Raw genomic sequence first — 27,886 nt, 5'->3', positions numbered from 1 at the left:
AACATTTCTTTAAAATCCTTTTGTTTTAGGATATTTTTAATTACAGAATATTGAATTTCCTAATGATGGGAAATGGGGTGTTTAATAGCAAGGGAAAACACTGATGCTTTCTGTGAAGAACATGCTATGAGTTGTGGAGAGGAATGAAGAAAGCACATTTCTGTTTTCTAGTTACACTAAGTGGATTCTAAAGAAATTACAACTGGCCGATTTTAATTCAGTATTCAAATGTTAAACTAGAGAGGAAGAAATGGGGTATGTGGATTGGCACCCATCCCTCTCTGTTTCAGATGCTACCTGGCATTTAACTCTCAGAAAGTGAAGCTTCTGGAAAACAAAAGATCAGGAAGAATCTGTTTGCATGCCTGTGTGCATACATGTCTTTAAGTGTTTATGTTGGAATTTGTGTGTTTGCATATGTATGAAGCAAGGAGGAAAACACAGAAATGCAGTGTGGCATTGGATCCCAAAAAATGTGCCCCCCACCCCTGTTGCACATCACAACCACAGGTGACAGAGAGAAGGGTCCTAGGAACAATGCATGCTGGGCTATTGTTTTCATGTACTTTCTTAGATCAGCAGGTCACCCCAGTTTCTCATATCAAGTATAGGGGAGAGAAGGGAAGACAAAAGGAAGGAAGTGGGCAACTAGCAGAAATTTCTGCTGTGGGATCTGCTTGCACAGTCTTAACAGTTTGTGTGAAATTCTTGGCACACAGCAAGCCGTGTCAGGGCCTGATCTGTGGACTCAGGAATCCTTTCAGTGTTTCCCAAAGTGTGGTACGCGTACCCCCAGGGGTAAGGGAAGAGTTTGGTAGGGGTACGCGTTGCACCGGAGTTTGGTGGGGATATGCACTGCACCGTGCTTAGCTGCACCTAATTCTACGTTCTCATGAGTACGAGGGGTACTCAGCGTTACAAAAATTATAGGAGTACACATATGTCAAAAGTTTGGGAAACACTGCGAGGTGAATGAAAGGTCACAGCTGAGCATCTGATAACTGGCTTCTCAGAGTGAGTGATTACAGCTGTAACCTGCCCACTGGAAGATCAATAGCACGAGTATTTTATTCCCTTAATTAGACTTTAATCTAAAATGGCACAGCAAGACTTTGTTTCAAAGGAAACACAAAGGGAGAAAAAATCCCCTCTTCAGTCATGTATGGAAGGATATCATATAGAATAAAGTAGGATGGTTGCCACTGATTCTCTAGAACCCTCTAAGAATGTTCACTGCATCTAATTCTTAATAATACTGCAGTTAGGATCTTGCTCCTAGAGTTAAAATCCTGCACCCACAATTTGTTTCTTATTTTTCCTTGACTTTATCTCATTGCCTCACTTCCTTTATAAAACTGGGGAGGGGGAGAAAATAGTATTTACCTCATGGAATTCTTCTGAGGTTCAGATGAGTTGATGTGTTAAGTGCTTGATCAGAGCCTAATTGGTTATAGTACAGAATCATTAGACCCCAATCTCCCGGATTTCCTCTAGCATCTATGTTACCTGAGGAAACATAGCAAACTGAGGTAGCAAGCAAGAAAATGCTAACTGGTTTTATTTTCTCATTGTTACTTCACCTTGAGACTTGACATTTGGTTTCTGTAAAATGTCCCCAGAGGGGGAGTATGTAGATTACATTATTATTCCTGATTCTTTTATGTTACTCCCAGTGAATGGTTTACTTTCCTACCCACCCATTTGGCTCTGGCCCTGTGATGTGTTTTGGATGATCCCTGGTGAGCAGAAAAGATATATGCAATTTCCAAACAAAGACTGTAAAGGTCTTTCCATGGTGTGGTGTGCTTTTCTGTTTGCCTTGAGGCAGCTCCAACAACCTGGGTGCACTAATGAACAAGACAGGAGTTAGAGCCATCTCCAATTTGCAACCGACCTGAAACCTGGGCAAGAAATAAACCTTTGTGCTGCAAGCCCCTGAGAGTGTGTTTGTTACTGCAGTATGACTTACATAAGCTGACTGATACAAGGGAGATGGACAGGAGGGTTAGTTTGCATAGAGACAGAAGTTTTCAATTTGAAAAACTGTTGTTTTTTTTCAGGGACCCACAGCTCTTTCTCCTACCCAGTCATTTATCTTCCGAGAATAGAGGACTGACCTTTGTAAAGCAGACAATTTATTGCATTTAAGTAGGAAGGCATGTTAGTAATGAGCTTCTAACCTCAAAGACGCTTTTGAACACCCATTCTCAAGGGACTGATCCATGACCATGGATCTGAAGCTCGTGGGGTCTCCCTGAAAGGTCTGGACTGTGTGAGCCCCCACAGGACTTGAGCCTACCTCTGATGGAATTGGGAGCCTCAGCAAAGACTGAGATTGAAGACCTTACCACTCTAACACGATAAAAAAAATTGATTTAGAACAGTGAACTAATGTGATTTGTTGTGCATGTGATTGTGGTCATTATGAGTTCATGCCTGCGAGGTTGGCTCGATTCCAGAAATTCACTTCTGTTTTAGGAAGATGCTTTTGAAAAACATGATTACTTTTTAAGACACTAGCAAATATATTTCCTGGATACTGAAGCTATAACCGAATTAGAAACCGTTATGGCATAGTCCCTATGGTGACGAATTTCTAACATAGCAATTTATTACTTTTGATTAACATACAATTATTATTTTATTGGCTGGTATTTTTATCTCCTCCACTTTCTTTAGGATTCTTCTAGTGTTGACATATATTCATCCAACTTTCCCAGCCTAGGGAATTACTTTTTAACTTTTGAACTTGCATTTTATTATCTACTGGGTTGTTTCATTGTTAAAAATAATTTCAAAAACCTTCCATGGAAAGCATTAAACACCTTGGTGTGTGTGTAAAGACATTCCTGATGAAACAAGATGGTAATAGCAGAGTGCCACAGCAGAGTAACCATATTGATAAGGGTCAGTTTCCATGAGCATAAAAACACACTATTATTTTTGCCATCTTTCACTTCTCAAATCTTATTTTAAAATAGTTTTTTCTCTGTTTCTACTGAAAACTATTGTAATTTTCCTCTAGCTTTCCTCTACATCAAACACCTTTAAAATCTTGTCTGCTTTTGCTGATTCCCATTTTTTTTTTACTACTTTCTTAATCCTACTCCAATTAGACTTTCACCTCTCACCTGACTCCACTCAAACTGCTCTTACCAAAATTCACTGACAGTCTCCATGTTGTTTAATTTACTACTGGACTCTCATCCCTTGTCGAATTTGACCATGAGCAGCACTTGACATAGGATCAGTCCTCCAGGAAACTCTCTTTTGCTTGGCGCCTTGGTAACAAATTCCTTTGGTTTTTGTGTGGTTCCTCTTTCTTCCCAATCACTTGCCATTGGAATGTTCTGGGACCCAGTCCTTGGATGCCTCCTCTACATTTTGGTAATCTCATCCAGTTTCATAATTTCAGATAGTCTCTCTATGCTGATGATTCCAAAATATTTATTTTCACCATGGATTCTCCTCCATTTCTACCCTCATGTACTTATCAACCTTCTGAAAAGCTTCAAGTCTTCATATACATCTCAAATTTGCCCCAAATCAGAATTCAGGTTTTCACCCACGAAATTGCTAGACTCATATTCTTTTCCATCTCAGAAAATGGAAATCTTCTAGTTGCTAAGAACAAATATCTGAAAGTCACCTTTGAAAGCCCTCTATCTTACCCTATATCCAACCCATCAGAAAATTCTGATGGCTCTACCTTTAAAATGTATCAAAAATTCAACTGTTCTATTCACTGGGCTGGTCCAATTTGCCATCATCTTTGGCTTATACTATCACTGGTTTCCCTGCTTTCACATTTGCCCCTTCTTATATATAGTCATTATCAACAAAGCAGCCAGAATGGTCCTGCTAAACTTAGAACAGATTATCTCAAAATTTCTGCTTATAATTGCATAGTGGGCCCTCTTATCTTGTAGAATTTATTCTACAGTCCTTACAATGTATAGGGTGTCCCGAAAATGTATACACACGCTTTCAATAATTATAAAGGAAGTGTTTATTAAAATATACTTCATTTTCAAAACTGAGGTATCAGCTATTAAAGTGCACATACATTGGGGGAGGGGGCACCCTGTGCACACAGCAAGTTCCACCTGTGTCCTGTGAGCTCTCTGACAGCATTCCTTACCTTTTCATTGCCTTTTATTTTTTATATTTTTAAATATATTTTATTGATTTTTTTACAGAGAAGAAGAGAGAGGGATAGAGAGTTAGAAACATCAGTGAGAGAGAAACATCGATCAGCTACCCCTTGCACACCCCCTACTGGGGATGTGCCCGCAACCAAGGTACATGCCCTTGACCAGAATTGAGCCCAAGACCCTTCAGTCCACAGGCTGATGCTCTATCCACTGAGCCAAACCGGTTTTGGCTTCATTGCTTTTTAAACATTTCAGGAACAGTTCTGACTTAGGGCCTTTCACTGACTGTTTCTGGTGCCTGGAACATTTCCCACCAAATATCCCCCTGGGCCTCTCCATGTTTCCCCAGTAATTGCTCAGATGTCTTTTTCTTACTGATCCCCATAAATCTGGTCCTCACAGAGCTAGATGCCTCCATCTAAACTGGAGCTCTTTCTGGCATTCCCAGTATCCTTATTCCTTCTTTCTTTATTTAGTCAGATACTCATCCCATTCTGACATACCATACCATACCATACCATACCATACCATACCATACCATACCTTATTTATGTTTGTTTTCGTTCCTTACTGGAAAGTGAGGGCAGGGAATTTTGTAACTTTTGTTCATGGAACACCATACTAGTATCTGGTACATAACAGATGCTCAGGAGGTATTGATGGTGTGGATTGATGGATGAATGAAATGCAGTACAGTGTGCTAGTGGTCAGAGGCCAGGGGAAAAGCCCCCACTTTCTGGTTTGAGGTGGATACTGTAGTGAGGTGGGTCCCTGAGTGATGCTGAGAGCAAACACCTCCTTAAATTTGGCACCTTGGGCACCTCACTCACGCCACCCACTCCCAGCCCAGGCTGGCATGGTACAGTCTGTTCCTTAACTGAAAATGTTTGAACAGAGAAGATGATAAAGAAACGACATAAAAGAACAAACAAACAAAAGAGAACAACAAAAAGAGAAAGAAACAATAAAGTCTTCTAAGTCCATTTAAATTTATCCTCCATGAATCCAGGCACATAATTTCCCCCTCTTTTTCATAGAGTGCTTTACCAATTATACAGAAATAGAGAAACAAAACCATTTTCTTCTGGGGAATGCAGGTGTCTTCAGTGATTACCATACTTTCTAAAGGTTATCTTTAACAGAAAAAGTTGTGAAATTATACATGAATTTTTGAAAAACTTTGTAACATAGTTATTTACTTGTAACCAGTTAGACTTAATATTTAATTCCATTCAGCCCAGTTCAATGATTAGCATTTCCTTCTCGAATAAGCAAAGGTCATTTAGTTCCCTGGGAAACTCTAGGCTTGAGAGTTAATATTCAGAGACTTCTGAGAGGCAGCAACTTCAGACATATCATTCATACATTCAGGACACCGGGGCTGAACTCCGGCTGCCACAAACTCTTTTGTATTCAGATCATAATATTGCTGTCTGCCTTAGGTTTTTATACCAAATTCACAAAAAAAGAGCCCCCAAAAGGATTCATTGTGTGACCTAATCCCTCAACCGTATCTAAAATGCTGCTCTCTACTTCTTAATATAAAGATTTCCAAAGAGAAAAGGGAACACACGAGGTTTTTATTCATTCCTTTGCCTGTTTTCTGCTCTAATAGCAATCGTAGCAGAGATCTGGAACCTTAAAGAAGAGAAAGCTTGCTTTGTTAGCAAATTAAAAATTCTTCTGCCTGCTTTCATGTGTGTAGTTTTATTGTTGTGCTTTTGCTTAAGTCACAAACTGAAATTGGCGTTATAATTAACAAGCATTATAATTCACATTAATGATAATGGCAGAAACCAAAGAGCCAGGAGGTGGTGTGGGAGGGAGCACAGTGGTCCCTCTTCAAGACACGCTCCTCACATGCACCTGTCACAATCCTCCCCGTGGCTGCTGTTCAGTTTATTTCCATGCTGAGCAGAAGTGGATACCTCTGATGTGCAGAGTTCTGAGCCCCTTTCCGATCCCCAGTCACTCATTAATATATAACCTGAGCAGCCAAAGACTAAATCTCCCTCTCTCCCCCACTTCGCAGATGACAAACTAGGGAGGCGGGCTCCAAAAGAGACCACGGGCTGCTGGTTTTTCCTAAGTGCCTTTTCAGAGAGGACACCAGAAAGCAAGTTCCAGCCGGAGTGTGTTTGTAGATGCTTTTCTACATCCCAAACCAGGAGAATGAGAAAGGCACAAGGGGCTGCAATGTACATTTGGATTATTTATTTATACATTAACATCAGACTCCCCAGGAAGAGTGTTGCTTTCAACTCCGCCACAGGCCAGGAGAGCCAAACCCAAGCTGCTACACCTTTCCTCTCTGCGGACTTGGCCACTCACTCAGTTGCCCAACTGTTAAGCCTATGGTTTGCCTCCTCTCCAATCCCAGGTTCAGTCAGACTCCTTGAATTTCTTAAGTGGATGCTACTCTTGCCCCTGTGCCTGAAATGTAGATCTGCAGTATACCTGCCTGGATATAGACCTGTTCTGCCCCTTGTTCACTTCGTGGCGCTGGACACATGGCTTAATGACTAAATTTCAGTTTTCTCACTTGCAAAATAATGATAGCTCTTATCTCATACTAGAAGCCTGATGCAAAAAGATTTGTGCCAGAATGGGCCTTCCTTTCCCTGGCTGCCAGCACTGCTTTCACTCTGGCCCTGAGCCGCCTTTCCACCTTCTCATGCTGCTCAGAGGCCTGGAGCTGCTGGAGGTGGTGCAGAACGCCTGTGTCGCCATGGCAACTCCGCAAGTGTCCTGCCCTGCCCCCAGCTGCTCAGTGCCCGTGTATGCAAATTAACCCACCATCTTTGTTGGGTTGATTTGCATAGTCACTCCTGATTGGCTGGTGGGCATCATGAAGTATGGTCAATTAGCATGTTACTCTTATTAGGAAGATGGTTGTCTGAGGACCATTTTGGCTCAGTGCTTAGCACAAAGTATTCTAAATACTAGCAATTATCATTTCTATTGACACCATAGAATAGCTGCCCCCCAGGTAATTTTTTAAAAAGTTATCTTTATTGTAGAAAGTATTACAGATGTTCCCTTTCTTTCCCATTGACCCCTTTCTAGCCTGTACCCACCCCTACCCCAGGCCTTCACCATACTATTGCCTGTGTCCTTGGGTTATACATATATAAGTTCTTCAATTATTCTCTTCACCTCCAGCCACCCCACCCCCACCTTCCTTCTGAGATCATTTTCAGAGAGAAAATATAAAACTCTGGTATGTGCTAAGGATTTCCTGGTCTCTGTTGAGTTTGCATTCACTGCAAGTAGACCCAGGAGCTAAGATTTAGGTGCAGCTGATTTATTTAGAAGGTGATGTCCGAAAGCATGGCAAGAAAGTAAGGAAGTGAGACCAGGACGGGAGGAAAGCCAGTGAAGAATACGTTAATGTCAGGGCCATGTGGACAGTGAACGCCAGTTATTAAATTTCCAGAACCTTTGCAGAGCAGTTGTTAAATACAACCATTGTTAAAAATTAAAAAATATATATATATAAAATTTCAATGAAATCAATTATGTTTGTAAAAGTACTCACTTGTAACTATTTTACTGATATCCATGCTTTTGAGGTCATTTACTTTTATTGTATCTGGATGAACGAAACATAAGAGCATGCTTCTGCAATCTCACCCTGTGTTTAGTGATATCACATTGGTAGCTTGAAATCAAACATGGCAAAAACTATAAATTGGGGCTTTTTTTTTTTTTCTGAGTTAGTTGTCAAGCACACCATTGTTTAAAAATTAGCCTGCTATATTTGGTCAGATATTTAATTAACGCGCCCCTAATGCCTTGGCAGGGCCAGATGAAATGATTTCGAGGGTCTTATACGGCCCTTGGGGCCAACATTGCCCACCCCGGCTCTAAGAGAATAATGTATGAAACATGCCTAACTTCTCTTCCACTGAAAAGTGAGAAGGCCAAGTGAAGTTTGCCACAGTGGGGATAACCTAGTCTGACTCTCCCAGGACTGGGGGGTGGGGAGGGGAGGAACCACAGCAGAGACCAAGAGCCAAAAAGTTCTCAAAATCACTCTCACTCTCCTAAAACATGCTTGTGCTCTAGGCTCCCTATTCAAGGAATTGGAAATGAAATAATCATTGACTCAATTTCTCTAGCTAGAAATTTCAACATTATTCCTCCCTTCTCTCAATTCCGCCCCCCCCCCCTTACTCCTGTGCATAATCACTCTGTTGTTTCTCTTGAATTAATCTACTTCTCTCCATCTCCACTGCTACTATCTGAGTCCATATCTTGCCTAAATTATAAATTTTTTAAAAAGCTTCCTAATGAAAATCTTTTCCTCCCTCAGTCCTTCTTCATATAGTAGCCAGTGTGGCATGTCTCATATACACAAACCTGATCATATCTCTCTCACCTGCTTATCGTCCTTCAATGTCCAGAATTCTTATGATCGGGCATTGCTTTTAAGTCTCATCTCACTTCACTCTCTCCCTGACAACCTGCCATTCATCTAGACTGATGTTCTTTCAAGACCATGAGCGGTCCAGGCTGTTTCACTTACAGGATGTTGCATGAAGGTCTCCTCTGCCTGGAACACCCTTCCCCGTTTTCACCGGGCCCACTCCCATTCATCTCCGCTTCTCAGCTTAGATGGTGCTTTGGAATCTGGCCCCCAGACTTGAATGGATTCCCTTCCTGTGTCCTCATAGCCCCTTTTCTTCCAGTTTCCATTTACTTTTCTGTAACCCCATTAGATAATAAACCTGGGGAATGAAGTGCCTGAATTTTCATCTCTTTATAAAACAAGCTCCTAGCACAGCGCCTACTTACGTGGTCATATCTGAGCAAGTATTCGCTGAATGAATGAATAAATGAATTGTGGAAGGCCGTTGTCCACAACTCAGGACTCCTTTGTTCTCATCATTACCAAGTGAACATCAGAGCAGTCAACAATAGCATCCAGGCAAGAGTTGCTGATTTGGAAACTAAGTTTCTGAAAGATAGTTCTAGGAGAGAATAGAGCTCTGTGGCCATCATTTTTTCTTCTTTCCTCTTGATTGGTAGTTTTTAAATTAAAAGTAACAGTGTATTTTTAATTAAATATATAATCATTGCAAATAAGATCATTAATTCACCTAAAATAACACTTTATTCTAGTTTTGTTTACTCATTTATTGCAATTGTTACCATACTGTATTTTTAAAAATATATATTTTATTTTTACAGAGAGGAAGGGAGAGGGATAGAGAGCTAGAAACATCGATGAAAGAGAAACATTGATCAGCTGCCTCCTACTGGGTATGTGCCCATAATCAAGGTACATGCCCTTGACTGGAATTAAAACTGGGACCTTTCAGTCCACAGGCTGACACTCTATCCACCGAGCCAAACCTGTTAGGGCTATATTGTTTTTTAAAAAACTATTCATATCGCCAAAACCAGTTTGGCACAGTAGATAGAGCATCAGCCTGCGGACTGAAAGGCCCCAGGTTTGATTCCGGTCAAGGGCATGTACCTGGGTTGCAGGCACATCCCCAGTAGGGAGTGTGCAAGTGACAGCTGATTGATGTTTCTCTCTCATCGATGTTTCTAGCTCTCTATCCTTTTCCTTTCCTCTCTGTAAAATAATCAATAAAATATATTTTTTTAAAAACTATTCATAAGCAACATCGTTATGCATGCTTCATATTCTGTTATTTGCCCTGGAATCATGAGCTCAAGTCATTCATCTTTTGATTCAATTGTTTAAACTATCTCTAATACTTAAATTTTAACTGCAATTATTATAAGCCTGAATTTCAAAACAAAACAAAACTATTCTACAATATATTTCTTTCAACTGAGATATTTACCAAATAGACAGTTTTCCAACAGTTCTGATCTGAGAATGCCCTGGTACTTTTTAAGAAGCCTGACTCCCAGGGCCCACCGCTCTCTGTTGTTATAGAATCACCAAGAGGGATGTGGAAGCTGCAGCCTTTCTTGTCTTAGGAGGTGCTAGCGCAGGAGAACCAACACTAGCCCAGGAGTCAGGGTGGCAAGTCTAGTCCTCACTAACCCTTCCAGAATTCTGAAACTGTAGGAATGCTGCTTATATCCCCAGGCTTCAAGTTTTCTTACATACATTCTGATTTTCTTTCCTACAGTGTACTCCACAGGAATATTGACCAAATCCAAGTTAAAAATAAATATATATGTAACTGCTTTGAAATGTATGCAGCACTCTACTGACATTGACATGATTAGTAGCAGAAAAAGGGCATGAGAATCTGTCATTTCTATTTGTATGGTTTAATCAATAGCATCACTCTCTTGCTTTTTTTTTTTCTCCTGTTACAGAGTTAAACCAATTCTAAATGCTTTTGAGCAAAACTTTAAATCAAACAGTGGTAACAACTCACACGCTGGGCAAAGCTTTCTATTTAGATAAAGTCTTGGGTTTCAGCATCTTCCAGAAATAACACTTTGGCTAATCACTGGGATCTGCAGGAAGACACCTCTGCAGGCAGTGGTTAGAAAATGGCCAGGGGCAGGCTTGTTCTCCATCAGGGAATTCTGGACTTCTCTTCTTTGATCTGGTTATTTTCCTGACTCTATCAAACCACCTTTTCTGTTTTTTGAAAGATTAACCCTTTTAATTTAAAGATAATATTTTAAAATATTAAAGGTACTAAAAGTATTTGATGATTTGAGTAATTCTTACTATTTTTATACTTTTCATTTAATAAAACAACATAGCTTGGTAAAAAGAGCCAGTCTTACATCTCTGTTTTTCAAGTACTTACACAAGAAACCTTGCTCCTGGATCACTAAGCTAGACAGATGTCAGTATTTATACAGGGTTTTGAGTACTTAAAACTTTAAATATTAAATATATCATATTATATGACGTCTACATAGGGGACATGAGGGAGGGAAGAAGGGATGGAGGAGGGGAGAGAAAGAGGGAGAGAAATTGATTCTGTAAGACTCCGAATTATTCTTAGTTTTCATAGAGAAGGTACATCATGGAAAGAACATAGACTTGGGAGTCAGACAGACCAGGTTTCAAAAGTGGAATCTGTCTCTGACATTGTTAACTGAGGGATTTAAGGCATGGATTTCACATGCATGAGTATCAGTTTTCTCATTTGTAAAATAGGAGTACTAATAGCTCCTTGTTGGTAGAGTTTTGAGAGACGATGTAGGAAAAGTACCGGCACGAAGTAGGCGCTCACAAAAGATTAGTTTACGTCTCCTGTTCCCAGATCTGATGTTTTATGTCTTTCATTTACCCGCCAAGTTTTCTACCTGTCACTCTCTGGCCACTTTTATTCGGTTTTGCCGATGTGCTGACAAGATAGATTTTCCCCCTCGTCCACATTTCAAGCTTTTGTTTCATATCCAGCCTATTGTTCAGCTGTGATTGCATTTCTCCTCTGTTTAAGGGGGAAAGAAAAGGAATTGTGAAATGGGTTATAGGATCACAAATAAAAATAAAATGGCCTGCAGCATGAATAAAAAGCAAATGTTAATTAACGCAGCCCAGTAGAGCAGAGTGAGACCCAGGCTTGGGAATCCATCCCTTTATTTCATCTCCCAATGTTCTGTTTGCCTGTGGTGGCATTCCAAATGTTTTAAAAACTAGATGTAATGTTTACTGCCCTTCCTCCATTTCATCACCGGTGCCCCTTTAATTTTGCTTAGATTGTTCTTTATATCTTGTGCATCTCCTTGGCCTGAACTGCCTTCCATCTCACATATCATATTATGAATATTTTATCACTATCCCTAGCATCATCATCATCACCATCACCATTACTTTGGGATGCCCATAGTATTTTGCATGTGCTTTCTGTTGTGGAGTTGAATCCTGGGTTCAAAATAAGAGCACCGGAGGCTGATGATTGATTAAAAAAAGCAGGCAAGGATTTATTGAAGAAAAAAAAAACTGGCCAGGATGGCCACAAGAGCACCACAAGAGGTGGACTCCACACGACCGACCTGAACCGTTTCAGGTGTAGCCAGTCCTTTTAAAGGCTCAAACCACAGGAATTTTCCTTTGTTCTAAATTCTAAATCCTAAAGACTACATTCTAAAGACTGGGGTCAGCCTGCAGGGTGGACCCTAGTCACATCCCAGTCATATCCTGCTGGACGTTGGAATGTGGCCCTATCTTGTGATAGCCAATAACACAGAAGCAGAGCTCAGAGGTTATCTACAGTTTCTATCTCTGAAGGTTACTGAGTCAGTGGGGATCAATCTCCTGTGGTCCTGGTCCCAGGCAAGGGAAAATTGCCTTAGCCTCCAGGTCTCCACCTGAAAGCTAAGGTAAATATCCTGTGTTTAATCAGGTGCAGGAGCCAGACAAAAGGGTTAAAATTCAAACAGCAGTTTTTACCAAAGTATGGTTGCCACTATATTTCACTTTCTACTTGCTGTTTGTTTTATTCTGCCTGATACTGGAGGATGTACCGTGTTTCCTCAGAGACAGTGTTGCGCTGCTTGCAGAGAACAAGGCTCTTTCCTTCCTGTAGCCCCAGAACCATGTGCAATGCCATGTGCAGAGTAGATGCTTACTGTGGGGGAGAATGGATAAATCCCTTGTTTCCTTGTCTGTGGTTTAAATGTAGCTGTTCTCCCGGTGGAAGATGTCTGGCGCATGCAATGTGATTAAAAGAGGACTTTCTTTGTTGTCTTTCCTCTATTAAATGTTTAATGGTAAACTTGCTTTTCTTTTTGAAGGTTGGTCCCTGGAGACCAAGCATTTAAGGAGAAAAAAAAATGTGCAGCTTCCTTTCTCCACCCAGTCCCCACTCTGGGCAGAAGCTCTGCCGCAGGCACAGGAGGCCACTTCTGGAGGTCCCGTGTCATAGGAGACAGGCTGAAGTACCAGAGACTACATCACTGCCAGAGCCCTCTTCCTAAGGCAGAGTGCTACTCATGCCCCCAGGCAGGAACTCTGAGTGTTGTGCAAGGGAGAAGCTACTCCTAAGGACCCAGAGCTCTGAAGCTTTCCTCAAAGAACCTTCTTTCCTTCCTTTTTTCCTTCCTTCCTTCCTTCCTTCCTTCCTTCCTTCCTTCCTTCCTTCCTTCCTTCCTTCCTTCCCTCCTTCCTTCCTTCCTTCCTCTTTCTTTCTCTTTCATTTTTGCTTTTTTTTTTGTATAAAAGACAATATTTTATTCCTCTATTTTGTTTTATTTTTAAAATTGATGTTTATTTTTGAAAGATATCTTTATCTTTTTTTCCCTATTGACCTCTTCCACCCCACACCTGCCCCTCCCAGGCCTTCCCCACACTATTGTCTGTGTCCTTGGGCTATGTATATACGCATATAAATTTCCTGGTTAAGTCTCCCACCCACCCCACCTTCCCTCTGAGAGTCACCAATCTACCATATACTAGGTATACTGGTTAATAATGTGGATTTTTTTCAATAGATGGAGTAACATATATGTTGATATATATCCGCTTTGATATGGATGCTATTTTGTTGTATTGACAACAAGCTTCAAAACTTCATATGTCAAATTTTCTGAAGGTGTTCACATCATAGATATTTTTACGCTTAAAAATATAGAATTTCATGCCACAAAAAAAGAGCACTTGCGGAAAGTTTTAATTACTTTGCAACCAAGGTACATGCCCTTGACCAGAATCGAACCCGGGACCCTTCAGTCCCCAAGCCGACGCTCTATCTGTTGAGCCAAACCGGTTTCGGATGAATAAAGCACTTTTGATGTTTCTCTTGAAATTATCGTGTTTTATTTGATGACAAAATCTGTATGCAAGGTGTTGTGGGCGAGGCGCCGGCAGGGTCCATGGAGTGTGCAAGGTGTTGCAGGGCCCTGATGGCAGGCTAGGCCTAGGGGACCCTACACACACACACACACACACACACACACACACACACACACACACACGATTTAATCATGTGCTGGACCTCTAGATATGTCATAAAAGTCTTCATTCTGACTTGATAAAAATAATAAGGTGGTGTTCAATTTTCCATAAGGTCAAGTGCTTTATCTGGCATACCTCCAGCTCTCAGATGCAGGTATCTCCTTGTAACAGGAGGTTCTGGGGCCCTCTGAACTTGTTATCTACTGATGGTTCCCTGACAGCTTTATATCTGGGTTAGATCTGGGGCTTGGTGGGATGGGATGGGGGGAGAGGGTAGAGGAGGGAAAGGGAGGGATGAGGCTACCCACACAAGTGCACATTGGGAAGGCGTCTATGGCCAACTTCAAATGCCAGATTCTAAGGGGCACTCATTTGGATCTGTCTGATAGCTCAAATCCTGAGAAATAATATCTAATAGAAGAGACAGTGATAACAAAGGCCTAGCTGTAATAAACAAAGGCAGTCATAATTATATTTTCAAGGTCACGCTGCCAGCCAAATGAGTTCAAAAGGGATATCAGGCATCTGCCTAACTAGACTGATTATAAAATCCCTTTTATTTTTCCTCCAAAAAATTTTTTTTCCTGCTGTGATAAATGAGGAAAATGATAGGGACATGGAAAGAATCATCAGGTTAAAAAAAAAAAAGGGGGGGGGGGGGAGAAGGGGAGGGCATAAAAGATAAAAATCCTTCCAAATGCAGCTGTGACAAAAAGACATCTTTGCAATTCAGCCTAGAAAGGGGCTGTGATAATTCAGAGAAATTATTTAGCACTCGGGAAAACATTGCCATGGAATGATGGAGCGGTCTGGCAGGAGAAATTGTCAAAAGACCGGCATCAATCACCGCTAAGTGTGGTGTCTCTGCTGATTGCGTGTACCCTGCAGCGAGCCTGCCAAAACAGATCTCTGACACCGCTATGACACGCTGATGGGTGACTGCGGGAGTGATTGATGGGGTAGCCTGCCCATATCTGGGACTAGGAGCGGTGGGCTGCCGTTGCTGAGTGGTTTAAGTGCAGAGTAATTATTTGCGATCCAGGCTTTAATTCCTGGGAGCTACGTGTACACAGTGAGAAAAAGAAGACATCCTCTGGCCTGGCTTTGCCTGTGTGTGAACTTATCCTCATTATTTGCTGGAGAAACCAAAGGTTTATAAGGTTGGTCTAAAGAAAAGATCCTACAAAGGAAATTCTTTAGAATTTTTCTCACCAAGGTCTATAAGATGTTCATGGTGTTTCCTTCATACTTTTTAATGAACTCAAGAATATTAATTACCACATTTTGAGTATATATGTTATGCACTGCATGCTTTGTATTATTTCAAATTCAACACTGTCCTATGAGGTAGATATTAATAAGTCTACTATATAGCTGTGAAACAGGCCCAGAGACATTATTATTGGACTGAGGCCACCAAGCCTATAAGTAATAGACTCCCTGCTAGAATCCAGGATTCGAAATGACAATGACTTATCCTGTCCCCTGAGTCATACCACCTTCTCCCAAAAAGCTGCTTACAGCATACTACACACAGGGTCTGTTAAGAGATTATGAAGTACCAGCTGATGCCTTAGATTTGAACTCATTCCAGGGGTCTTCAAACTACGGCCCGCGGGCCACATGCGGCCCGCAGAGGAGTCTGATCCGGCCCGCCAGGTTTTTTGGGCAGTGAGTGCAGCCTAGGTGTTACAGTAGGAATTAGTAGTTCATATAGTCCGACCCTCCAGCTCTCTGAGGGACCGTGATCTGGCCCCCACTTTAAAAAGTTTGAGGACCCCTGGTTTAGACCACCTAGGTTTTACATAGACTTGAAAACTCAGAAATCATGGTCCAGTTATAATATATTGATAGTTAAGTTATAATGATAGCTCAGTTATAATAGCTTACTATTAATTCTATTAACCCAGTCTTCCTATCATGAGGCCAAACCTGAGCAAGCCTGGTCCAAGTTCTACATGTATAAAAAAAATAAGTGCTATTGCTCACATGTCTTTTAACTGCTTATCAGGTTTATCATGGTCTAGAAAAGCCACTTTTTAACCTGTTTCATCTCATGGCACACAAACTAATTACTAAAATTCTGCAACACACCAAAAAATATTTTTGCTGATCTGACAAGAAGAATGGTTATAATTTTGATTCATTCACACTGGACAGCTATTATTGTGTTGGCTGTTGTCATTTTTTTACAATCTAAGGGAAAAGAAGTTAGTGCTCCTGATAAATAGTCAGATATTGCATATTTAAAAACTTCTTGCAGCACACTCATTGAAAACCTCTGGGCTAGATCACTGCTGTTCAATAAAAAAAGAATGCAAGTCCAAAAAGCTAGTCACTATGGAATTAAAAATTTCTAGTAGATATATTTTTAAAAGTAAAAATGGGTGGAATTTACTTTAATAATAGACTTTATTTAACTCAGATATCCAAAGGTTATCTCGACATATAATCAACATAAATTATTCAAATTTTGTACTATGTTTTTATATAGAACATCTCAATTTGGACTGGCCACATTTCAAGCGGTCAGTAGCCACATGTGGCTAATGGCTACCATATTGGACGGCATAGTTCTTGATAGTGAGTGACTTGTATTAACTGACACAACTCCCTGAATTCAGATCAAACCTCTATTTTATTTATTGATTCATCTGTCCATCTATGTATCAAAAGATTGGTTTATTAATGCATTTTCTCAAAGAATTTGAAGGGATTTGACACTTCTCTAAATGTTCATCTTGCCTAACTATTCTGAGGCTCGGATCATCTCAAACTTCTGAAACCCTCACTACAACCTAAAATTGAAATCCCTTCCCCTTCTGGCTTCAACTATCTAGCCATCGCCCCAAAGGGTGGGCATGGCCCTGTGGAAACTGTTAGCTTCCTCTGTCAATTATCCTTTTTTTTTTTTTTTTTTTAATGTTCACAAATCATGACTGGGTGACTCAATTCATTCTTACCAAGTGAGCTGAAGTAAGTAACCATCACCCAGACGAAAAAATCTCACCAGCAGCCAGGACCCTCTTCTGCCCTCTTCTCATCTCTGCCCCTTCCAAGTAACCATTATCCTGACTTCTAATGCCACAGATTAATTTGGCCTATTTTTAATATCATATAAGTGAATTCTTCAAGGCTTACTCTTTTATACCTGCTTTTCTAATACGTGCAAGGTCATCCATGTTGCTGTATGTAGTTTCATTGCTCTCATTGTCATTGTTGTAAAGGGTTCCTTTGTCTGACTATATCACAGTTTATTAATCTACTCTACTGTTAATGGATGTTTGGATTGTTCCAGTTTCTAACTGCAGGTCATGCTGCTATCAACATTATTTATATGCCTTTTAGTAGGAAAAAAAGTGTGTGTGGGAGAGGTGTAGACTTCTGGGTCATAGTAGATGGTGCCTGTGAAAGATAGAATGATGCCCTCCACACCCACCCCAAAGATATCACATCTTATTTTCTGGAACCTATAAGTTTTACCTTTTAAGAGGAAAAGGGATCTTTGCAGATCTGATTAAGCTAAGGATCTTGTGATGGAGAGATTATCTGGCAAATCCCAAATGCAATCACACATATCCTTATCAGAGGGAGGCAGAGGGAGGGCTCACACACACAGAGGAAAAGGAAATGTGCAGATTGAAGCAGAGGTTGGCATGATGCAAGCACAAGGCAAAGAATGTCAACAATCACCAGAACTTGGGAAAGGCAAGGAGAGACTGATTCTCTTTTGGAGCCTCCAGAGGGAGCACAGCCCTGCCAACACCTCGATTCAGCCTTATGGTACTGATTTCAGATATGTGTGACCTTCAGACTGAGAGCACTTATTTCTGCTGTTTTAAACTCCCCAGTTTGCGAGCATTTATTATGGACATTAATAGTGCTCAGTAGTTTTCCCAATTGACTAAGGGAAAAAATCCTTAGTTCACTAATTGCCAATAATATTAAAGCACAAAGGAAAAGCTCTAAAGGGTAAGGTTTAAAAGAAAACAGGGTATCATCACCATCACCAGGTTTTTAAAAATCACCAGGCAGAGAAGGCTCAGAAGAAAAGCCTACTGCAAACGTGATTTGCTGAAGGACACAGATGGCAACTTTGGCAAACTGTCCAGCATCTTCTATAAAATATAAGAGGTGGACTGTGGTAAATGCAACATATAAACAAAGGACAGGCAAAACTGAGATAAAATATATTCAGAAGAATTGAAAGATAACTTAAATTGCAGCATGTGAAGTAAAATAGCAAGAGGCTATGGGGAAACTCTTTATAATACCTCCACAAATTTTCCATAAATTTAAAACCATCCTAAAATTTAAGTTAAAAATCCAGGGGGATGGTAAACACAAAGTTCAGGCTGTTGTAAGCTCTGTTGGGAGGATGTGACTGGGAATAAGAATTCCTTCAAAAGTATCAGGAGTATTCAGTTCTTAAAATGGATGTTAAATTATGAGTATTTTTTATGCTCAATAGTGTATTTAATCATCAGATATTTTATTTTGTGTTCAATATTACATAGTGACAACTTTAATGTTGAATTAGAATAAAAATATACAGTTGATTCAGTGAAAACCATATCTGGTGCTGTTAAAGCAAATTTTCATACTTTTCTGTGAAAAATGAAAATAAAAAGATACGAAACATAAAAATGAAGAGCTAGGGCCTAGATAATAAATGTGATAGCAGAAAGGAATCTTTCCTGTGTTGAGAGAAGAGCTATGAATTGAACAAGCCCACTCCAGGCAAATCTAATTAAGAGACCTATTTCTAGATAAAGATTGGAAGAAAATTGTTGAGGTACAAGGACAGAAACAAAATATTTTACTGGTACTCAGGCCAAGTAAAAGAAGACATTTCTAACAAAGAAATGATCAATTTACCATAAACATCTTTTCTGTAACATTATGTTCCATAAAATAATGGAACAATACCTGGAGAAATGCTATGGTCCAAAAATTATATAATAGGAAAATTCCATTCTTATATAAAGGCAACAGAAAGACAGTCTCAGATATTAAAAAGTCCAGAAAATATACTAACCACTTACCCATCTTAGAAAAAGAATCAATTGAGATCAAGCAAAACTAAGAACTCTAAAAATTACAAATTACATATTTGTTGGTGGCTATCATTTTGGACAGTATAGACATTGGTGGTCATTCCAATAGTCAATGCTCTCAGTTCTTTGGCCTCTACTTCTAAGTAGTTTCTCCTCTGGCATCTACTTTCAAACTCTAGAACTTACCATTACCAAATAACTGTATCTCTTCTAAAATTTTGACATCAACTATCCCAGCCACCAACTGGCCTTCTCTCTCTTCACAGCTCACCTCCTCAATATATATTCCAACAATTGCACAAATTTACCTGGATGTATATCTCTGCTTCTCTTGCCTCTCTCTCTCCATTTTACTAATCATATAAAACACCAAAGCTGATTAAATTCTGTTTTCAGCCGATTCCCACCAGCACTCAGGTGACTAAATGTGGCTGGTGAAAAACACACAACCATGGTGGCCTGTCTCACTTTAACTTCATATCCACCAACCTCCAGAGGACTTTTTCCTTTAGCAATCTTACTGTGTTTCTAATCCATTAACTCTCTCTCCCGATTCCTCTAACTCTCAACAACCCCTTACGCTTTATTATCTGCCAAAGATTTTATTCCCGTTGCACTGAGAAAATACAAGTATTGAACATGGAATTTCTATAATGCTTCCCCCAAGACATCTCCCAGCCCATCTGTATCTCTCCCCAAATACTCTACCTCTGTTTTTATGTTTGAATGTGGAGTGAATTCCAATCCCAGACAGCAATTATGCAATTATTTCTCATATCTCCTGCATCATCAATTTATCCCTCTCTCTCTCTCTCTCTCTCTCTCTCTCTCTCTCTCGCTCTCGCTCTCGCTCTCTCTCTCTCTCCTCCCCCCCCTCCTCTGGATATTCTCATCAGTATACAAACTAACTATAATGCCTCTCACTTTAAAAAATAAGCATAAAAGCTTTTTTTGAATCATATTTCCCCCTCCGCTATAATTCCTGGTATAGCTGAGGGGGACTATGTTCTCTGTTCTCCTTTACAGCAAAACACTGTGAAAGAATTGCCTGCAATTGCTATCTTCAAGTCCTTTTTCCAATTCTCTCTAGAATACATTTTTTATCAGGCTTTTGTCAGCACTACATTCATGTTGACAGCTCATGTAAAGGTGTACAGTGACCCCCGTGTGGCTAAATTTGATTGTCACTTCCTAGTTTTTATCATACTTTACCTATCAGCAGCATTAATCTAGTTGTCACTCCTTCCTTCTAAACAGTTTCACTTGGCTACTGGATTCCTCTCTTCTTGGTTCTCCTGCTACAGCATTGGCTTCTTCTTAGTCTCCTCCTGGTCCTTCCTCCCCTCCCAGGCTTAAAACATGGAATTGCTGCAGAGTTCACTCTTCTGATCTATTGTATTTATGCATTTACACTCACTCCCAGTAGCACATGAGTCTGGTATCTTAACTTTAAATGCTCTCTAGGTATTGATGAATCCCCAAATTTATTTTTCCCATTCAGAACCTTCCCCTGAAGTCTAAACTCTCATTTCTCATTTCCATAGCTCACATATCCAAACTGCTATGTGAAATAAGCCAGTCAGAGAAAGACAAATATTACATGATCTGACTCACATGTGAAATCTAATGAACAAAATAAACTTATGAACAAATAGATCCAGAGACATATAAGCATGGAACAGACTTTTAACCTCAGAATGAAGGTGGGGGAGGGTGGGGGAGTGGGAAGAGATCAACCAAAGAACTTGCATGCATAAATGCATAACCTATAGACATAGACAATAGGATGATGAAGGCCAGGGGTGGGGGTAGGGGATGGTGGTGGCCAGAAGAGGTAATGGGGGAGGGGGTGTGGCATAGATAATACTTTCAACAATAAAGATTTTTTTTTTTTAAGTCTATCCTAGAGAGTGTGAAATGGTGTCTCATTGTAGTTTTGATTCACATTTTCTACAATATGATGACATTATACAGAATATATTTTCCAATGCTTATTAGCCATTTGTGTATCTTCTTGGGGGATAATGTCTATTCAAATTATTGCTCATTTTTAAACTGGGTTATTTGTGAATTCATTATTAATTTGTAATTGTTTCTTTTATATTTTGTATACAAGTTCCTTATCAGATATATGGTTTGCATATATTTTCTTCCATTCTGTATTTCTTTTATTTTTATTTTTTTACTTTCTTCATGGTATCATCAAATTTATTTAATTTTGATGAAAAATTGTGTATTTGTGTGTGTGTGTGTGTGTGTGTGTGTGTGTGTTTAATTTTGATGCTTGTGCTGTAAATGTTGTATCTACAAAATCATGCCCAACTCAAAGTCACAAAGATTTATTCCTATAATTTGTCCTAAGTGATTATAGTTTTAACTTATACATTTTGGTTTAGGTCTTTGATCTATTTTGAGTTGATTTTTTATATGGTGTTAGAGATCCAACTTTAGTCTTTTGCACATAGATATTCACTTGTCCCAATATTATTTGTTGAAATGACTATTCTTTCCCCTCTTGAATTGTCTCGGTACCCTTGTAAAAAAATTCAACCACAAAAGTGAGAGTTTATTTCTGGACTCTGAATTCTATTTCATTAATCTACTATATAGTATCTATCCTTATGCCAGTACCACACTGTCCTGATTACTGTTGCTGGGTGGTTCAGTTCTGAAATTGGGAAGTGTGAGTTCTTCAACTTTGCTTTGTTGGTTTTTTGGGTTTTTTTTTAATATTGTTTTGGCTATTCTCATTCTCTTATATTTCTATATGAATTTTAGGATCAGCCTTTCAATTTCTGCAACAACAACAAAAAAGCTATCTGTGAGTTTGGTAGGAATTGCATTGAATCTATAGCTCAGTTTGGGGATTAAGAATATTAAATTTTAGACTGACTAGAACTTCCAATACAATGTTGAATAATAGTACCAGATCTTAGGGGGAAAGCATTCAGTTTTTCACCTTTAAGTATGATGTTATTTATGAGGTTTTTGCATATAATCCTTAAGATCTTTATTAGGTTAAGGTCATTCTTTTCTATTCCTAGTTTTGATTTTTCTCAGTTGCATCTATATTTTCCCCCTTTATTCTATTAATGTGGTATATGATATTAATTGATTCTTGTACATGGAACCAACCTTACATTCCTGTATGAATGTCATGTGGTGATGTATGATCCTTTTTATATGTTGCTGGATTCTTACTGTGATTTAGTCAATTTTCTTGAATGAATGTTTTCTCATTTGCTGTTTGTATAAAAACAGTTGCCAGAGTCTTAAAAGTTTTGTCTTACACTTTTTACTAGTTAAATTGTTGTTTTATGGGGGAGAGGCTCCACAAAGCTCCTAATTTTGTCATTCTAAATGATTCCATTTCATTATTTCTTATTATGATAAGTATTCAATTTTATGATATACTAAAGCATTGTTCTACTTTATGAATATTTGTTGTCAGTCATTTTTGTCATTATAAATTTTCTGTTCACATCTACTGAAACAAATGTGCAAGTGTTTTTTAGGGTATAAATATACACATTTACTAGTTTTATTTCAATTTTTGGGAGTCATGTTCCATAACCCAATGGTAGGTGGTTGTAGTGAGAGTTTTGACACTACCCATCTTCCAAACACAGGAGATTATCAGACTTAGTAAATTTTACTGAAGTGGTAGGTGTGAAATGATACTGTGTTATAATTTTGTTTTAAATATTTGAACACTATTGAGGTTAAACATTTCTTTCACAATTATTCTAATTAATGATTTTGCTTCTGGTTTTATATCTACACACACACACACACACACACACACACACACACACGTCTATTTTTTATTGGATTACTTGGATTTATTGATTCATGCTTTTCCATTTTGAAGGTCTTGTTTAAGAAATCCTTCCTTATACCAAAGTCACAAATATACGCTCATATATTTGCTTCTATAATAGAAGATATAAAATTTGGCTTTCACATTAAAATCCTTATGCCATATAGAATTAATTTTTTGGACATGATGTGTGTTAGAGATTCAATTCCTTTTTTCTTTGCTTGTTTGTTTTGTTTTTCTCTTTATGGACAATCAATTTTCTCAGTACACTTTGTTGAATAATATTTTCCCTACTACCAGCTCTTTTTCTAGACTTTTTTTTTTATCATACCTAAATGATGTATTTGTCTATCCTTGAACCAATATGACACTAAATAAAGTATAATGACTTTATAATAAAGTCTTGATAACCTAATAGGACTAGTTTCTCTTTCTAGTTCTTCCTCAAAATTAATTTGGCTATTCAAATGAGATTTGCATAAATTATAAAATCATATTGTGATGTTCCAAGAAAAATCTTCTTAAATTATGATTGGAATTACATTAACTCCCTATAATGAATTTGAGATAATTGAGTCTTCATATGCATTAATATGGTATTCCTCTCAATTTATGTATTTTAAAAATAGCATTTAGTATTTTTTAATTTTTAGTTTTGGTAAATATTTTGATTAAGTTTCTTCTAAGTATTTTGTATTTTTGTTCTTCTTTGATGCTGTACCTTCTTTAGTCCATTTTTAATCTGTTAAAAGTTAGAAATGTTATTGTTTTTTTTTACACATTGATCTATTATTTATTACCTTTCCTAAACTCCCTTATTGATTCTACTAATCAGTCTGTTTTGGTTTTCTAGGTAAAATTTATGACATCTGGATTTAATCATAGATTCACTTTTTTCTTTTCCAATACTTATGCATTTTATTTCTTTTTTCTTTCTTGTTGCCTTCATATTGACTAACAGTAATGTTAGTGAGCATCTCTCCTTTGTTCCTGGTTTTAAGAATTTTTGTAACTTTTCATCATTAAGCCTGATCTTTGTTGTAAAATATTTGTATTATTCTTTCTCAATTTAGAAAATGTTCCTCTGTTTCCAGTTTTCTAGTGATTATTAACAAGGAGTAAAGCTGGAGTTCTCAGACAGTTTTTCTTCTTTAATCTGTTAAATGGCAATTTGCAATTTTTCTAACATTGAGTTAATCATTCATTCCTAACAGTCATGATGTGTTGCTATTTTTTATATATTTCTGAGTTCTATTTGCTAGCATTTTTATTTCAACCACATTCATGAGTGTGATTGACTTTTAATGTTCATTTTTGTATGTCCTTGTGTCTGGTTAGCAGATCATATTTACGCCAACTTCATAAAAAGGGAATTCTCCCTCTTTTACCTTTCTCTGGAAGCATTTGTGTATGTTTGTAATCGTTTGACCTTATAATTTTTGTATGAGAACCCTGCTCTCATATGTTATCCTACCATGCCTTATGAAACCTTTTCTTGCCACTACTCAAAATTGTTGCCTTCCTCCTTTGAGCTCTCACTGAGTCTTACATGGTTACTAGAGGTCTGGTGCACGAAAATTCATGTACTGGAAGGGGTCCCTCAGCCCAGCCTCTCACAGTCCGGGAGCCCTCAGGAGCGGGAGGCAACCCAGTGATCCAGAGAAGGCGACACCCCATCACACCTCTGCTGCTGCCACTACTGGCAGCACAAGCCTCGGCAGGCAATGGTTACCTGAGCCTCAGGTGGCCCTGGGTGGCTAGGGGGATGAGGGGACTGGGAGGCTCTGCAGGCAGGTATGCAGTGTGGCCAGGCCTGCCTAGGGGTGGATCTGGCCTTGCTGTGTACCTACCACCCCAGCAGGGCTGAGGCGACTGGGCACTGCCATCTTGTGATTGTGGGTACTACCATCTTTGAAGGTGGGGCAGTAATTAGCATATTTCCTTCTTATTGGCTGTGGGGCCAACATCTTTGTGTGGGGGTGGTCAATTAGCATATTTCCTTCTTATTGGCTGTGGGCACTGCAATCTTTATGATGGCATAAGGGTCAATTAGCATATTCCCTCTTTATTAGATAGAATTTCTTGTAAGTTTGATTTTGCCAAAATTATAAAACAACTTTATTTCTATAAAAGTGTTCATAATATTCTTATTTTTAAAATCTCTGTCCCCTATGTAGTTTTATTTTTAAATATTATTTTCTTATTTTCAAAAGTTCTGTTCCCTTTTATTTTGATTACTCTTGCTAGATGTTAGTCAAGTTTATACTTTTCAAAGATCTATTAACTTTGTTGATCTCTATTCTGTCTTCTCTATTTCATTAATTTATGCTCTGAAATTTATTATCTTCTTTATTCTATGCTTTTTGTGTTTGTTTTGTTGCTTTACTTCCTAAGTTGAATACTTAGTTTATTAATTCTCAGCTTTTCTTGTTTTCTGATATAAGCATTTAAGAATATACATTTTTTTCCAAGAGTTCCACTTTTTAAAAAATATATATTTTATTGATTATTTTACAGAGAGGAAGAGAGGGATAGAGAGTTAGAAACATCAATGAGAGAGAATCATTGATCAGCTGCCTCTTGCACATCCCTTACTGGGGATGTGCCCACAACCAAGGTACATGCCCTTGACAGGAATCGAACCTGGGACCTTTCAGTCCGCAGGCCAATGCTTTATCCACTGAGCCAAACCAGTTTCAGCAAGAGTTCCACTTTAATAGTATCCCTTAAAATGTATTTTCAATATCATTCCATCTTAGGAATTTTCTATCTTCCATTTTAATGTCTTCAAACATTTTTATTTCTATTTTCAAGAGATTTTATTTTTTAAAAAATTTAATGTATTTAAGAAGGGAAAAAAGGAGGAAGGGAGGGAAGGATGGGGGGGGGGGAAGGGAGGGAGAGAGATCCATTGGTTGTCTCCCAAATGTGCTCTGACCAGGAATCTAATTCATCACCTTTTGGTATATGGAATGACTCTTCAAGCAACTGAGCCACCAGCCAGGGCTACAAGAGGTTTATATAGTTACTTCGATTTATAAGAGAAAGATACCTTTCTGATCAGTCATCAAGGGTACCTTTGTAGGAAATCCCCTTACTTTGCAGTTAAAGAGCTCCATTCTTCTCCATTATGTAGTGCGGCTTCCCTCGGCTTGTTCTATAGCTCAAGGGCAGGATGGAATTGCAGCACCTCTTCTGCCTGCTCTCCTTTCTCTAGTCCCATCTAATTCCAGAGAGCATCTGTAAGACTATGTTTTGAGGTCCTTGCAGTTGTGTGTACTTTCCACAGTCTCTTAGCTTTTTCTCTGCTGCCCAGTGTCTCCATCATTGTCCAAGGCTGTGCCAGGACCCTACCTGAAAGTCTCTGAGTGTAATTGTAATGTTCTTCAACCATAATAGGTTGTACATCCAAGTTTTTTATTCATTCCCATAATGGCTCCTTGTCTTGAGTCCTGATTTAGATCAACTTCTCTAACTTGCTTCATGCTGTTTTCATATTCAGATGAATATGTGCTGGTAAACCCCCTGCCTCCCTCTACACACACACACACACACACACACACACACACACACACACACACACACTTTGCAGTTTAATTTATTTGTCATGACTACCTAGTGGCCACATGCTCTTTATGTTTCTATATTTAGCTATGGTACCAGGTTTCTATATAGTCTGTTCCTTGCAATTCTTCATACCTCAAATCCTTGATTCTCTTATTCTTTCCCTTTGTTTCTATTCCTTTGTTCTGCATGGATGCTAAATATTAAAGCCTTAATTTTTTTCTTAATTCTAATTCTTACTATTAGTATATGCTAGTCACTACTTTTGCACTTTACAAATATTAACTCAGCCAATAGTTGGCATTACCCCAAGGAGAGGTAATGGTCTATCATCCCCATTTTAGAACTGTGGTGGCTGAGGCAAGGGAGGGTAAACATAAAAGTTGCAAGCAAACATAGTTTGTAGACTTTTATGTGACACAGATGAACACCAAGAAAAGACAGCTCAATTCTATAGATTCAAAGACAAACACAGGGTGAATTAGACCTGGAAAAATTATCATTCCATAAAGCTAATGCAGGATACAGTTAGGCCAAGCAACCATATTACAAAGAGATTCTCCTCTCTTCATGTTTTCTAATCATCTGGAAGTGAAATTTCTGTGGGTTTCATATATAAATAGATTTCACATCCTAAGGGTCAATTTATGTTCCCTTATGTTGTTTTCCTATCAGTCAATTACTACTGTAATGGGAGAATTTGGTACATTGATTGAAAATTATAAAGGTTATAAATTTTTTGAAAATTCTATTTAAAGGCTTTATTGGATTCTTTTCTCTCTCACACTTTTTTTTTCTTAATTGCCATGGTACCCACCAGACTTTTGATCCCTGAACAAGTGTGACGTGTTCAAAGGTACATGTAATTAAAGAAGGATTTAACGGGAGCACGGGTGTGTGACTTTTCTTTTTGAACTACATAGAAAAGAGAAAGCCAAAACCTATGATAATGTGACATTTAAGTTGCAAATTCAAACTGAAGAAAAAAATTAAGAAATGTAGAAGTTATGGTCGTCATAGTAATTCTAGCTAAACCACAGTAGCAAAGTGTATTTCCTGACACTCATTTACACTATAGTCTTTTATATTACATATTAAATCATCCATATCCTTTAATGCTACATGGTACGTGGTTCCTACTAACATAAGCATTTATAATAGCATAAAACAATCTCTTTTTTAAGCATATATTGCTATAGTTTGCATACTAAGAGATGAATTTAAAGACTATTCCTAAGTCCATGCTAAAGTTTTAAATGCTGGGTCTGGTTTGTTTAGTATGTTTTCCTTTCCCATCACCAGAGCATGGTATTTGGGATAATGTATTCAACAATATATGAGATGTCTCATTTGGCTTCATTGATATTCACATCAGAGCCCTCCTATGTGAAAAAGGAATGCTTTAAAAGGTACAGAGTGCTGGATTCTTTAATCCCAGTTG

This window comes from Pipistrellus hanaki, assembly GCF_964339955.1.
Source record: "Pipistrellus hanaki genome assembly, chromosome: 11".
Taxonomy (NCBI): Eukaryota; Metazoa; Chordata; class Mammalia; order Chiroptera; family Vespertilionidae; genus Pipistrellus; species Pipistrellus hanaki.
Note: the sequence above shows the minus strand (reverse complement) of the source record.